This window comes from Boleophthalmus pectinirostris, unplaced genomic scaffold, assembly GCF_026225935.1.
Source record: "Boleophthalmus pectinirostris isolate CB_2022bp ecotype Guang Dong unplaced genomic scaffold, ASM2622593v1 HiC_scaffold_4, whole genome shotgun sequence".
Taxonomy (NCBI): Eukaryota; Metazoa; Chordata; class Actinopteri; order Gobiiformes; family Gobiidae; genus Boleophthalmus; species Boleophthalmus pectinirostris.
In genome coordinates, this window is record NW_026571353.1 from 26,844,049 (window position 1) to 26,859,563 (window position 15,515).

Consider the following 15,515-nt stretch of genomic DNA (forward strand, 5'->3'; position numbering starts at 1 on the left):
CAAAAACACCTAGAAAAACAGATATTTACACTGTGAGCGGGGTTGCCTCTCCACAGATCTGACTTGTAACTTGGTCTGGTCTCCATGAAGATAAAAAGATTTAATACCATCCTGTGAAACATTTCAGACAAAGCAATAACATCTCCATGACAGACCCTCCACCAGAAAGGTTACACAGTGCACCTTTAACTTCACCTTACGTTTGCCTCGTGTTGAATCTGACCCCAAACACTGGCAGGGTATTTGAACTGGAGCCCTGAGGAGTAAAAGGAGGCTGTGAAGTGATCAATGCTACAGAAGGTTATCCTGGGTCTGAGTGTTGGAGAAACAACATCCTCCATGCTTTCTACACTTCTACGTAGCAGCTGTTAATTAGGGCCGGCTAAGTGCACCATTAATCGATTGCTTGTCTCTTTGCTGTATCTCATAACGGCGCGTTGGACACTGGCACAGGCTTTTTTTTTTTTTTCAGTGGTGAAATACTGGTGCAGGTTAGAGACAGGTGACAGAGAAATGGTTGTTAAAGCTCCTATATAATGATATATTAACATTTACTCCTGTGTGGTTTTAGACATGTTGGAGCAATGTTAGCTCCTCAAAAATATACAGCATTTTTCGGACTAAAATCGACAGTGCGCCTTATGTATTAATTCTGGTTGTGCTCGCTGACCTCAAACCGATTTTATGTGGTACACGGCGCTCAAAAATCTGTCAAAATGTTTTAGTATGACTTTGGTAAGCTACAAAGCCGCGCCGCTTGATGGATTATCGAACCATTAAGGCTACTGTAATCAGAAGTCTCATGGAGTACAGGAGGAAGTATAGTTCTGCATCGACTCATCGCACAGTGCTGCCGTCCTTTGTCACCTTCATCACTGAAAGAAAATACATATTCCACTGAGTTGTGTCCTTAAGTCCGACAGAAGCTGAACCACATCAACAGCTCAAGGACGGAGCTGTTTTTTCAGCACTTAGAGTTTATGCAAATGAGCCATGTGGTTTTAAGTTTCATTTCTGTAAAACGTAAACAAATGTGAGCAAAGCTGCAGTAAAGACATTATTACTCAATGTATATCTGAGTCCTCCTCGTAGGAAATTAAAAAAAACAAACTTAAATTTTCCACCCACATTCACATTCATAATACACATTTACCAAAACAGGGAGGCAACGCCAGGCAAACTACACCACAATGGATGCACCAATGGATCTTGGACGCCTGGGCTAAGGGATCAGTCTCAAGTGCCGTACGTTTGTTTCGCTTAATGCGCCTTATAATCCAGTGCGCCTTATGTATGAAAATAGATGAGAGAATTCTACATTATTGATATTGCGCTTTATAATCCGGTGTGCCTTATAGTCCAAAAAATACGATACCTGGAATTGTGTTTTATTTCATTCACACATGTTTGAGTAATCCTTTATTTTTAGCCTGTCTACATCTCCAAAGCTCAAAATACTCTGTTCCACCTTGTGATGTCATCAAATTGAAGTTTTAATGTAAACAGCAAGTTCAGTAGATATTGTCAGTTCCAGGGCTGAAATTACCCAAAAGATTCTAGTGGAGCACTTCCTGTATTACCACATGACATCACAAGGTGGAACAGAGTGTTTTCTGTTTGAGAGAAGAGATTAAGAGCTTAAATATGCAGGGCTTGTGGGTTAAAAGTGTGTGAATGAAACAAAACACAACTCTGAGTATGTTTGTCATGAGGAAACAGCATTATAACACAGATCAGAAAATAGCAACATCTGGGCCTTTTAATCAAAAATAAGTAAGACATCAGATTTTTATTATTGTTTCATGTTCAGAAAGTCTACTATTACTAACACCGAAAAACAGCACATTAAGTTACACTGATTTGTCCAAGCTGCCAACAACCAGACGAAGAAACACTGTAGCGTATAGTAATTGTCCCTCTGAGTCATTTGGACTTTTGAATTTCAATACTGTATAATATATTTAAATGAAATCCCTAAACTGCATGAAACAAGACACTTCTTATATTTGAGAAGGAACATGCTGAGGTGCTGCAGATTTCTTATACACTCACAGTCCGAGCATCTGCATAAAATCTATCAGCCGAACAGCAAGGGAGGAAACTCAACCCCGCCAGGAGACATAGAGTGTATGGTGATTCATGGTCACAAGTTATACACGTTACTATGCCAAATGTACAAAAAAAAATACAAAAAAGCGAACTGTTTCTATGATAGGATGGGCTAATTATGATATGATGCCAATGCAATGGTGAGTTGTTTTTTATTGTGTCTACTGAAACTTAAACATGACTTAAAGCATCCATATTATGCTATTTTCTGATCTATGTTAATGTGTACCCTCAACAAAAACATACCTGGAGTTCTATGTTATTAGGTTCTCTTTTCAGACCAAGAGTTTGTTTTCATAGCTGACAGTTTCGACTGCTCACTAGCGGTCTTCCTCAGAGTGGTCACGTGATCCGGTCAGCTGATTTAAACAGGTTTTGGCACTGTCTTCCTACCATTGGAGGCAGGACGACAGCGCCATCTGTAATCTGACTTCCTCAGGACAGTATCCCAGGTGTGTGACAGTAAAAAAGCCCCCCTTGTCCCGGTTTATAGTCCTGTTGGCCTCTTTAATTCAGAGACAGTGTTTGTTTTCCTCTGTCCCAATGATGTTTGGTCCGTCCCAGTCCTTAATGTGTTTCTCTCTTTTACCGTGGTCAGAAAAGGCCGATTTGAGTTGTTCCTGTTGTGCTTTGTGTTTTGTTGCTCGTGTTTCGCCTTCGCTGTTTCCTTCTCGCATTCTGTTCTGTGTTCCTTTTTTCGTGTACTTAACGCCCTCTTTGAAACTCTTGGTCTGAAAAAATAACCTAATAACATAAAATACTGGAATGGATTATACCTGGAGTTGTGTTTTGTTTCATTCACACATGTTTAACACAAAAAATACAAAACCAAAGTCTGAGATCTTCTCTCTAACAGAAAATATGTGATGTGATTTGGTAATACAGAAGCACTCCACTGTGTTTTGTTTTGTTAACACCATGCACACCTTCACTAGAATCATTTCAGCTTTCAGATTTCAGCTCTGGAATTTCCACTTTCTACTAAATGAAAGGTTACTCAAATATGTGTGAATGAAACAAAACACAACTCTGGTGTGTTCTTGAGATGGCAAAAACATTCTCACACGGCCTAAAGCTCACAAGAGTCAAAATGTGTAATACATGTGTAAGACATTTAAAGCTACAGTATGTAACTTTCAGGAGGTGTCATGTCACCTGCATGATTCCTCGGAAATAAAAAGTGAAAACCAATTCTTCTTAACATTCTCCATGGAGATAGTTAATTTTTTGTCAGTTCAGAATCGAGTTAGTGGAGATGCAAGTCCACTCAAAGTAAGGACACATACTTTAAAGAGAATGCTTATTTATATCTATATTGTGTTATATTTATTATACATTTATTTTTATACATTTTATTATAAAGTGTTTTCATGTTAGAGAATCAGGAAGTGCGAAGAAAGCATGCTTATTGTTGTGATACATTTACAGAAGTCCTTTGAGCAAGAAAATCTTAATGTCAAATGTTAATTCAGCAACAAGTTTACTTTAAAATTATTCCATTAACCACTATATGTTATTTTTTATATTAAAATATGAAAATGTTTTATATCGAAAAAGAAAAAATCATCTTGGCATTGAATCTTAGATGAATTCACAAGTAACTTTGTATTGCACATGTATTGTCATGGAAATTCTGACAGAGTGAGAGGCTTTTGTACTGAACAGTGAAGAAAAAAAAAGAGAATATGAATTATTAAAAACACAAAGGAGCGATGTCTTCCAAAAATGCTTGCAATTTTCCCAGTAAAAGACAAAAACTCAAGGTAATACCAGCATGATGTGTGCCTGCCATTCTGCTCTGCTGACAGATTTGCTTTAATAAATGACCAGAGGAAATTTGCTTTTTACAGATCGGTAAAAGAAGCTCGCAGGCCGAATCTGACACGACATTTTAAAGTGTGGACGTCCTTGAGAAAGACGGACAGGCGACGAGGGAACCAGGCACATGAGAGAGAGCGCCCGGCAGGAGCAGGAGCACAGACAGGAGCACAGACGGGAGCAGACAGGTGCAGGCAGGAGCAGAGAGAAGCAGAGTGGAGCTGACCGGTGCAGGCAGGAGAAGAGAGGTGCAGGCAGGGGTTGACAGGTGCAGGCAGGAGCAGAGAAGATCTGACAGGTGCAGGCAGGAGCAGAGAAGATCTGACAGGTGCAGGCAGGAGAAGAGAGGAGCTGATAGGAGCAGGCATGAGCAGACAGGTGCAGAGAAGCACAGACAGCAGCAGAGAGGAGCTGGCAGGTGCAGAGAGGAGCTGACAGGTGCAGACAGGAGCAGAAGCGCACAGACAGGAGAAGAGAGGAGGTGACAGATGCAGATAGGAGAAGAGGGGCGCTGACAGGTGCAGACAGGAGCATGCAGGAGCTTAGAGGAGATGACAGGAGCAGGCAGACAGGAGCAGAAACGCACAGACAGGAGAAGAGAGGAGCTGACAGGTGCGTGGAGTAGAGAGGAGCTGGCAGGAGCAGACAGGAGCAGACAGGAGCCAACAGGTGCCGAGAGGAGCAGACAGGAGCAGACAGGAGCAGGCAGGTGCCGAGAGCAACCAACAGAAGCAGACACAATCACAGAGGAACAGGCAGAAGCTGACGGGATCAGACAGGTGCAGAGGCTGTCAGGAGCAGACAGTAGCACAGAGGAGAAGACAGGAGCAGGAAGGTGCAGAGAGGAGCTGACAGGAGCAAAGTGAGACCTGAGAGTGACGGGATAACTTTGCTTGGAGAAAGCTCAGGTTCCAAAATGCAGCGCTACAAGGACAGCAAAAATAAAAACATGTGAGAGGAAAAAATGCGAACTGAACTGCACAATTTATCAAATCATGTCAGCATCTTGTCTTGTCTGATTCTCAAGGACCAAATCTTGTGTCGTGTCTTGTTCCATCCCCACTAATAAGGCAAAACAGCTGTAAAGAGTCGAAAAACAGGCTCACAAAAAGGGAAACAAGAGAAAAAGGTGAACTTAAGTGTTTAATATTGACTGCAAACATACATAATCTACCGCTCTTGACATGTTAAGAACTTAAATTATTAATTACGGACATGCTCTCCTGTATGAGTGAAGAAATGTCCCTTTCCTATTTCCAACATTATTAACGCTCCATCAATAACACTAAGTCTCTGCTGGGCTGCTCTGAGGAAGCGTCTGGGGTGAGGGAAACCCGCTGCCCCGCTGTGTCCTGCCTCGCCCCAGCGGCTCCCTTCTCCAGACCCATCCTCTGTCACGCCTTCATTAAGACCATCGACCCAACGCGCTTATTAAAGACATTCATTACCCCCAGTATTGAACCAGCGCTGCCAAGGCCGGACCCCGATGCATCACAGGAGCAGGTGGGGTGGTTACAGGGGCGGTTGTGGGGGGGCTATTGGACATGTTGGATGTTGCGAAAAGGGGGAGGGGTCACGTACACAAATGGCCGCTGAAAAGGCAATTAACGGGTGACAGGTATGGACGCGTACAGGGACAGGCACCTTTCTGTAGAGTATCAATCATCGCTAATGAAGTGCTTGATTAGGGCGCCGAAGGGCTTTCAATCACACATACAGACAGTGGCAAAGAGTTAAAGGGGAAACTTTTGTACGTTTTGTATGTTCGGCAGTTTTGTTTCAGGTACGGGTATTAGACGTTGCGGAAAAAAATGCATCTTCTACAGCATAATGAGGCAGTGGACAAATTAAGTAGCATTTTATTTGCGGACGACAACATTTCTCTATTGTTCAGGAAAAGACCTACAACATCTTCTGCCCACAGTACAAAATAACCTCAATAAACTAAAGGAGTGGTTCAATATTAATAAACTTTCAATGATTTTGGGGAAAAAAAGCAAATATATGCAAATATATAAATGAATATTAAAATTTATCAAACAGAATTTGAAAGAGTTTCTGTCAATACATTTATGGGCATTCACAGAGATGAAAAACTGCAAATAAGTATAATTCAGACAAATCAAGCTAAAATTGTTGGCATAATGAGTAAAATGAAAAGACTTCTAAATCAAAATTCCCTTTATTTACTGTATAACCGTTTATTCCTTCCATGCTTAAACTACTGTGTGGAAATATGGGGGAATACTTCAACTAATTAAATATTAATAACATTTTTCTATTCCAAAAGAAGGTTATTAGGATTATTAATCACGTGAATGACAATGCACCAACAAATCCTCTTTTTGTTAAACTAAAAGTATTTACATTTTTTTATCTTGCTGACGTGAGTACAGCTGTAGTGATGTGCAAGGCCTAGAATCTCCTGCTTTCTCCTTCTTTACAGGAGTAAGTCCCATTTTGGGTTAAAATTATATTTTGTATGTATAGTATGTACTTTATTTTGCTGTATGTAAATATTTGTAAAGTTCTGTGATCACTGTACATAAGCAACCACATAATTTTTGAAACTATGTCATGAACAGGGGTGGGTTCATATAAGTTTTTCTTCTTCCCACTCCTTTTCAAGAAATGTCCTTTTCTGTTGTTTACAAAGTATATGTAGTATACTGTTTATTGTATATTTTTGGTATATATCGTTTCTCTCTTGGCACAAACTCAAAATAAAAACGAATCAATCAAATCAATCAATCAAAAAGGTAAGAACAAAGAAAAAATTGTATTTCTGTTAGTGTATGGAACAATCTGAATGATGGTTTTAAAAAGTCTAATACTGTAGAAGCCTTTAAAAAAAGAGTATTAAGTGTTATGTTTTGAAAGATATAGAGCTCTGGAATTAATTATGCATTAAAATTTTAGTTTGTTTTAATTTATACTTTTGTCTGTTATATATATAATAAGTTGTAAGTGAAATTGTAAATGCAAACTTGCTGTTTATACGCTTTTTTTTTTCTTGGAATTCTGTCATTGTTCAATAGGGACTGGCATTATAAGTACCTTTTACTCCAGCCTAACCTTTTTTGGTCATGATCTGTAGGATTGTAATCTATGTTTTGTTTTATTTTGAAGTGTTGTAAAATGACCAAATAAACTACTACTACTAATATAATAATAATAATAATAATTGGTGACATTTAAAACAACATCTAGTAAGTAAGTTTTTTTATATTGCGTTTTTCACAGACATGGGTCACAAAGCACTTTACATGCAAAAGCTAAAAAAAAACAGCATAAGATACATTCATAATAACATCAGTCATAGCATCAGTTATAATCATTTTCAAACTTTTTTGCAAAAAGAACATGGAAACAGTTGTTACCACTGTAAACAAACTAAAATTAGGCGAGGCTTGGCTAATGCGCTCACTAGTTCTGCTTGTGTCTGTTCTCTATCAGCTCCTTCTTTCTCCTCACTGCTGAGAGGGAGACAGTTTTCTGACTTTTAACAGCTATGAATGAAGTAAATATGTCTCGTTATCATTGTCAAACTGTGAGAAAATATGATCAACAATACTAATTCACTTGATGGACAATAATCTTTCACAAATTTTAGCACGGATTAGTTAGGTTCTCTGTTCTCTGTCAATTATTTTACCTACAGCTGCTCAAACACACAAAACTTTCACCCTTTCACGCCCTTGCCACTTGTAATGGAAATAAATACCGGAAGATTGTCCTAAACATACAGTATCTTGAAGCCATTCTCCTCAAATCCCTGACAACAACACGGATGCACAGATTAGATCAAACCAGTGACCCTTTGGTTAGAGGGCAAACTGTTGAGCCATCACCACACAAACCAAGTTTAAGAAAGCACTAAAAAAAGAACTTGGCTTTGTCAAAAAAAATTCAACCACCAAAACCAGAACTAAACAAGCAAAAAGACTCCAGAGTACCACAAAAGGAGGTACCATATCAGGAATGTTAAGATCTTTAGATTAATTGATAAATGAGATTATTCAGGTCACAATATAATCGGAACAGCTACAAAATTATAATTGTGAGAATTTTAGAATCAAAATAGTCATTTCTGTTCAGTCTCTTCTCCAAAAAGTTTAATTAATGTACCTTTATAGGGAGGGTTATATCACTTAAAACTTTTTTAAGTGACATAATTTAAGAAAAAAAACAAAAAAACAAAATGGATTTGCCCAGAAAGCCTGAGAATATATGATTTTTTATTTATACAAAGTGGTTCCGCAGTTACCTGAGGGACAAATAACAGCTGTGTAACACATTTGGATCACTTCTGTCATATTTTATTTTTGTTTAAAGGAAATAGATGCTGTTTTCAGTCTCGGGTTGGATATTGACAGAAATTTAAAGAGGCACTATGTAACTTTTTGGTTGGGGATCCGTCACCTGTTTGTTTCTATGGATATGCTTGAAATGTCCCACAGTATGACATTAAATAGCGCTTACATTTATTCAATTACAGGTGGTTTTAAAGCTCAAAAATACTTTCAGAAACATGCATTCTGACTGAGCGGGGTTTGCCTCTCCACAGATCTGACCTGTAACTTGGCCTGGATTGGTCTCCACGATGATAGAAAGGTTTAATGCTATACTGTGAAACATTCCAGACAAAGCAAAAACATCTCCAACTTCATCTTAGTATCAGAATCTTTATCAGAAGTGTGCCTCGCTGATATGAAGTAGAGGGTAAAGCTCGGAAAGTACTTTAGTTTAAACCTCTCTCTCTTATGTTACACTCTTTTTAGCTCAGCTCGAAGCCAGAGTGAATCCCAGAGCGGCTCATTCATCACCGCTCATACAGGCCTGGCCTCCATCCGGGCTCCAGGCAAGCGCGCGTTTTTAACTGACGACATCATTTGTGCCCTGCTCAAACAAAAGCAGAAGTCATCATCAGAGGAGGAAGAGTCGCGGAGAGGAGAGGGAGATTAAGGCGTGAGAGAGGTGCAGAGATGGGTCATGAATCATAGTGACACCGGGGCTGGCTGCGTGTCAGGGCAGGAGGAAGAGGAGGAGGAAGAAGGAGAACAGAACGAGGGAGGGAGAGGAGGAGGGAGGAGGAAGAAGAGGAAAAGGAGGAGGGGGAGGAAGGAGAGAGGGAGGGAGAAAGAAGAAGAGGGAGGTGGAAGAGGAGGAGAAGAGAGCAGGAGGAGGAGAAAGAGAAGGATGACGAAGAGAAACAGAAGGAGAGAGGAGAAAGAGGGAGAGTAGAAAGAGAAGGAGGAGGAGGGAGAAGGAGGAGGAGAAAGAGAAGAATGAAGAAGAGGAGGAGGAGAAAGAGAAGAAGGAAAAATGAAACAGAAGGAGAGAGGAGGAAGAGGGAGAGTAGAAAGAGATGGAGGAGGAGGAAAGAGGAGGAGAAGGGAGAAAGAAGAAGAGGGAGGTGGAAGAGGAGGAGGAGAGAGAAGGAAGACGAGAAAGAGAAGGAGGAATAAGAAACCGAAAGAGAGAGGAGGAAGAGTAGAAAGAGAAGGAGGAGGAGAGAGATGGAGGAGGAGAAAGAGAAGGAGGAGGAGGGAAAAAGAGGAGGAGAAAGAGAAGAAGGAAGAAGAGGAGGAGAGAGAAGGAGGAGGAGAAAAAGAAGGAGGAAGGAGAGGAACAGATGGAGGGAGCAGAAGGAGAAGGAAGAGTAGAAAGAGAAGGAGGAGGAGAGAGAAGGAGGAAGGAAGTGGAGGAGAAGGGAGGAGGAAGAAGAGGTGGGGGAGAAACAAGAAGAGGGAGGAGAAAGAGAAGGAGGAGGAAGATGAGGAACAGAAGGAGGGAGGAGAAGGAAGAGTAGAAAGAGAAAGAGGAGGAGAGAGAAGAAGGTGGAGGATGAGAAGGAAAACGAGGAGGAGGGAGGAAGAGGGCCAGAGACAGGACAGTGGCCAGGTCACAGCCAGTGGGCTTTTTAATAAGAGCCAGAATAAAGTTTTGAAATTTAAATCCATTTTGAGGAAATTACCAGATGTGACATTGGGATTGGCTGTCCAAAACACTGCAGGCTCAGAGGTGTGGGTGTGTTGTTTAGACATGCACAATGTAACTTTTCTCGTGTCTCCATGGAGATGCTATTGTTATGTTTAAACTTTTCCACAGTATGGCATTAAATCCATCTACCTTACAATTACTCTATACTCTACACATTACTGTTACTCAGGTAATGCTCATGAATACCTCATGCATCGTTACAGTAAATGCTCTTTCCTCTGCAGACCCGACCTGGAGACAGACACTGTAATCCATTCAAAACAGTGAATAGTGAATATTAATTCCTAGTATATACATTTATTTTGGATGTTTAAAAAAAAAAAAAAACATCCAAAGTACTCACTCATTTCTTTCTTTTTTTTTTTTTTTTAAACCACAAACCTTTATGAGAACTGTGTAGTCACATTTTGTGCAGTTTACTCTTTGCAGTAATCAGTGTCCATTAAACTTTTCTTAAGGCACCAGATCAGGCAAAACTAAATATCTGTCTGTGCTGGAGCTGATACACTAAAAAGCGCTAAATCGGTCCATCTCTACTTATTAACCAATCAGAAGTATTTTTTTTCTTTTCTCTAGGAATGTCAAAATATGAAATTTCAATGTTACAATATTACAATACAACATGTCATAAAATAAAATGCTAAAATTATAAATATATATACATGTACCCCTTAGATATATAATCTAAGGGGTACATGTATGTTTAACAAGCTGCATGTAAGAAATACTCTGAGGGAACACTGTTTAACAAGCAAAGGAGTTAAATTATGTAACAGTTGCTGCAATGAGCTAAAACAAGCCACTTCTCTTTTTCAATTCAAAATAACTTTTAAGAGAATAGCAATGGAAAAATATTTGAAAGAACAACAACAAGAGAGAGATATTTTTGTTATAATCAGAATAATTATTAACTAAAATGTTTTCTTTAGTGCCTTAATGTCATACTAATTTTGAGATAAATGTCCATAAACGTGTTGTAGTTGGAGAAAAGAGGAGGCACAAAAAGATTTAGCTTCTCTGTACACTTGGTCAGTGACTTACTTAGTATTTGATTTGATTGTTCTACATAGCAAATAGGGCTGGGTATCATTAAGAAGTTGCCGATACAAAACATACCTCGACACATACGCCACAATACGATACATATCTTGATATAGTGCACTTTCAATTCGATACGATATATTTCAAATAAAAATTCAATAAAAAATAAAGGCTAAATCATTTCTGTGATACTAAAAGTCTTTGTTAAACCACTTCTTGTGCAAAGTTAATATAAAAAACACACATTTTTAATAATCAAAACAGTGAAAATGTCAAATGTGTTGCATAAACAAGTTTCCTTCTGTGAAATAAGCAACAAAACTATAGCACTGTAAAAAAAATATTTCGATATTTCAATATTTTTTCACACCCCTCATACTGAATATGTTTTATTTAATTACAAATTGAATAAAATGTATGTAGATTATAATGAGTTAAACATTAATCGAATAAACACACATGAATGCAAACCGTGTACAGGAGTGTTGTACTAATACTACAGTAGCAACAATCTATAGTCCTGAGTTAAAGTAAAAATACTGAATAAAATTACTGAAGTGCAAAAACAAGTGTAAAAAGGCCAAGCGAAATCTTACAAACAGTAAAAGCAACATTTCAAAATTCAAACCCACATTTACATCCCCCATTACCTCGCCTGTGTTCGCTCGTGGCAAACACTTAATAAAGTCATCTACAGTCCCACAAAGTAATGCACTAAGACCTCGTAGACATCATCAGAGTTCAAGTCTGGAGAAAAAGACTTATTCCATGTTGAACTAATTGCACAGCGCAGGCAGGAGGTACAAAAGCCAAGCACCACCCCCCACTGTTCGCTCTCATAAAAGAAAATATCGGAGACTATATCAACAGGTTATACGGCATTATTTCTATCCAATGAAAACTGATTTTAGAGATTGAATGCTCCTGCTCCCAGCTACGGAAACAAGGAAGAAAAATACTGACGCCTGAGAAGAATGTGTCACTCAGAAATGTTTTAATATCTTTACGTTCTCAAAAGCAGCATGGGAGCTTGTATTTGGTATTAAAAGGAACCCCAAGCTGCTCAGTGCTTCGCCACAGTAGCAACAGTGCTCTTAACCAGTCTTAGGACGACCTCTACTGGTGGTATGCAAGTACAGCACCCTAAGCACTTGAAATGGAAAGGGACATTTACCAGGAAATATTACAAAAAATAAAAAATAAAAAATTGGAGACTAGCTTTTTTTAGAAGAGGTCTACCAAGATTTTTTTTTTCAGTTATTATGATTGTTGTTGTTTTTTTTTTATCAAAATTGAAACAAACTGACAATAAAATGAGGTATCTGTACTTTACTTAAGCACATTCTGCAGTGGATACTTTTTACTTTTACATTACTACATTTGAGAGCAGGTATCTGGACTTTCGACTCCACGACATTTTTATCAGCACTGAAAAGTAAAAGTATTTTTTATTATTGTATGAGACAAGCTGAGAAGGCTGAGGGTTTATTTTTAACATGTTTGTATTTCAAGCAAACAAAATTAAACCAATAAATAAAGACAGCTACAAAAAAACAAAAAAAAAAGCAATCGACTCAGTTGTTTCTATTGAACAAAATTCAGCACAAATCTTTACCAACATCTCTACATTGGAAGTTTATGTAGATCTCAAAATCTGCATGAAATACTTTTACTTTTCACTCTTTACATTTTTAAATAGGTACTTTAATACTTTTACTTAAGATTTTGTCATGATACTTTTACTTTGATGTTTTTACTTTTTTTTACTCCAGTATCTGCACTTTTGCTTAAGTAACTAAATTTAAGTATTTTCTTAAACCACCACTTTTGAGATTGAGAAACAACACGTAATGGTTTCAAATAATTGTCAAAATTATGAAAGACATATTTACTTTGTCTTCAATATGCAGAAAATGAAGTGAAGTTAAATTTCTGACCAATCAATAAGCCTAAAAGGAAAGAAAGTAGATTTTTAGAGCCTATTTTTTTAGAGATGCGAAGGAAATTCAAGTTTCAGACACAAAATTCCATGTCTCTCGTGGACATCTGACAGGAAAACCCCACAGGATTTGGGGGATTTTTCTCTGCTAATATTCTTGGGCTGCTCCCTCTCCTCTAACACAACTCAAGAAATTAATGTGCTGAAGTTCTCATTCGTTCACTTGTGAACATCTGGAAAATAAAGTCCAACAGTGAAAGAGTTGAAAAGTATTAATATGAAAAGAAATCAAACTGTTTTGGCCTTTTATTCAGTGTAATGAAAGATAACATTATCCTTAACTCACATCTATGTCTTACTTTTGTTAAATTACTATAAATATTGTATTGTATTTATCACAATGAAAAGGCGTTCTGGGCCAGACTATGCATACTTCTGCCTCTGGCTCTGGCTCTGTGCAAAATTTTAGAATCAATACATGATGGAAATATAATACTGATAGTTTGCAGCTAATTTTATTATTATTTATCTGGGGGTGTGAGGCTAACTGTAGGCTCTGCTCTGTCTGAGGCTGTTTTAGAGTTTAATCTGAGCTTTGTTTTACAGTTTCACAGTTTGACCATAAAGAGCTGACTACACCTTTATGTAACAGACAATACTCCCTACAACTGTACAACTCACCTTTATGTAACAGATAATACTCCCTACAACTGTACAACAACTCACCTTTATGTAACAGATAATACTCCCTACAACTGTACAACAACTCACCTTTATGTAAGTAAATAAGTAAGTTTTTTTTTTTTTTTTATACAGCGCTTTTCACAGACATTTGTCACACAAAGGCTTTCACAGTGCATTATTCATTCACTCCATACGCAGTGGTGGTAAAGTATTATTGTAGCCACAGCTGTCCTGGGGCAGACTGACAGAAGCGCAGCTCCCATACCAATCGGCGCCATCGCTCCCTCTGACCACCACCATCACTCACGCACACACCACTTTCATACTAGGTAATGTGGGTGAAGTGCCTTGCCTAAGGACACAACGTAAAAAAAAAATTATGACTGCTGGCCCCCTGTGGCACCTAATTTTCCCAGCGGTCTCCCATCCAAGTACTAACCAGGCCCAGCCTTGCTTAGCTTCTGAGATCTGACGAGATCAGGCTTTGACAAGCTGGTAAGGCCATGTAACAGATAATACTCCCTACAACTGTACAAGAACTCACCCTTTATGTAACAGATAATACTCCCTACAACTGTACAACAACTCATCAGCAGATAATACTCCCTACAACTGTACAACAACTCACCCTTATGTAGCAGATAATACTCCCTACAACTGTACAACAACCCACCCTTATGTAACATATAATACTCCCTACAACTGTAAACCTTTATATAACAGTTAACCCTATGTCCTGTCAAACATCATATCATTGTTGCGCTGTCTTCCTTTGAGGTCTTGTATAAAGCTGAGATTTTATATTTTATTACTTATCTTTCAATATTATTTTGACATGTACATTTACATTTATATAATTACTCCTTATTTGACACCTGTCTCTTGCTCTTTTCTTGCTACTTATTTAGAATTTAGTCTAAGTCAAAGTCTATAGTCTATAGTCTATAGTCTATAGTCTATAGTCTATAGTCTATAGTCTATAGTCTATAGTCTATAGTCTAACTCTATAGTGTAAGTCAGCTTGAACTAGATCAGGTGAGTTTATTATGCTCGTATTAATCACAAACTCTTGAAAATGTGGTGTTTAAATCCATTTTTAATTTTTTCTTGGTTTTCAGGTTTTGACAGTGTTTGTTAAACTGTGCGTTGTGTCTCCATGGTAACTGGTGAACATTCTGCCGATACACATACTCGTGGAGCACCCCCAGCGTCACTGCAAAAATATAATCTATAGTTACATGTATTAGAATAAGCTTTGATATTACTGGCAATAGCGTACGACTAAAACAAAATGCCGTCCCCTGTGTACTGGATTTTCCAATTCAAATATCAATTCAAATTATCATAAAACACGACATGTCCTCACTAAAGACTCTGTAAAGCATATGAGGCAATATAGTCTTTTATCATTCTTCATTATTAAGACATTTTAAAACTTCTACTTCTTGTCAAAGTGAATAATTAGGAGTTAAACATGATATAGCCAGTGTATTAAATATTACTGTGTATTGCATTAATAATGTCTTAGCCAACTGTCAGGATTTTTGAACTAAGGCTATTTATCAAACTTGTCAATGTGTTTCCAAGTACAATACTGTATCTTTAGCTTCATGGAAAAATGAAACAAGATATGGAAAATATTTTCAAAAATGAAAATAGGCACATAGGACGAGAGACAAAGTGACATTAAAGCTTGGAAATTTGGCAAGGGGAACAGTCTTTCCTCACTTCAGTTTGACAGGAATAATCCCGAGTCATTAGCGGCTAACGGACAACAACTTTCTGACGCTTTAAATGAATATGACAGTTTTTCGTGTTTTTCCAATTATGACTTGGTTTGGTGGGATTGTACCTGCGGTAAATATTTATCATAGTTTTGCATCAGTTGAGTTTGTGGAAAAAAGTTGAGAAAAAAAAAGTA

General features: G+C 38.1%; 1 protein-coding gene and 1 pseudogene across 1 annotated transcript in view; both read right to left on the reverse strand.

Moving 5' to 3' along the window:
- Positions 1–15,515, reverse strand: part of LOC110172105 (F-box and leucine-rich repeat protein 17) — a 542,271-nt gene that overhangs the window by 512,334 nt on the left and 14,422 nt on the right. The gene's annotated exons all lie outside the window — the stretch shown is intronic.
- Positions 13,986–14,103, reverse strand: LOC129411408 (5S ribosomal RNA; annotated as a pseudogene).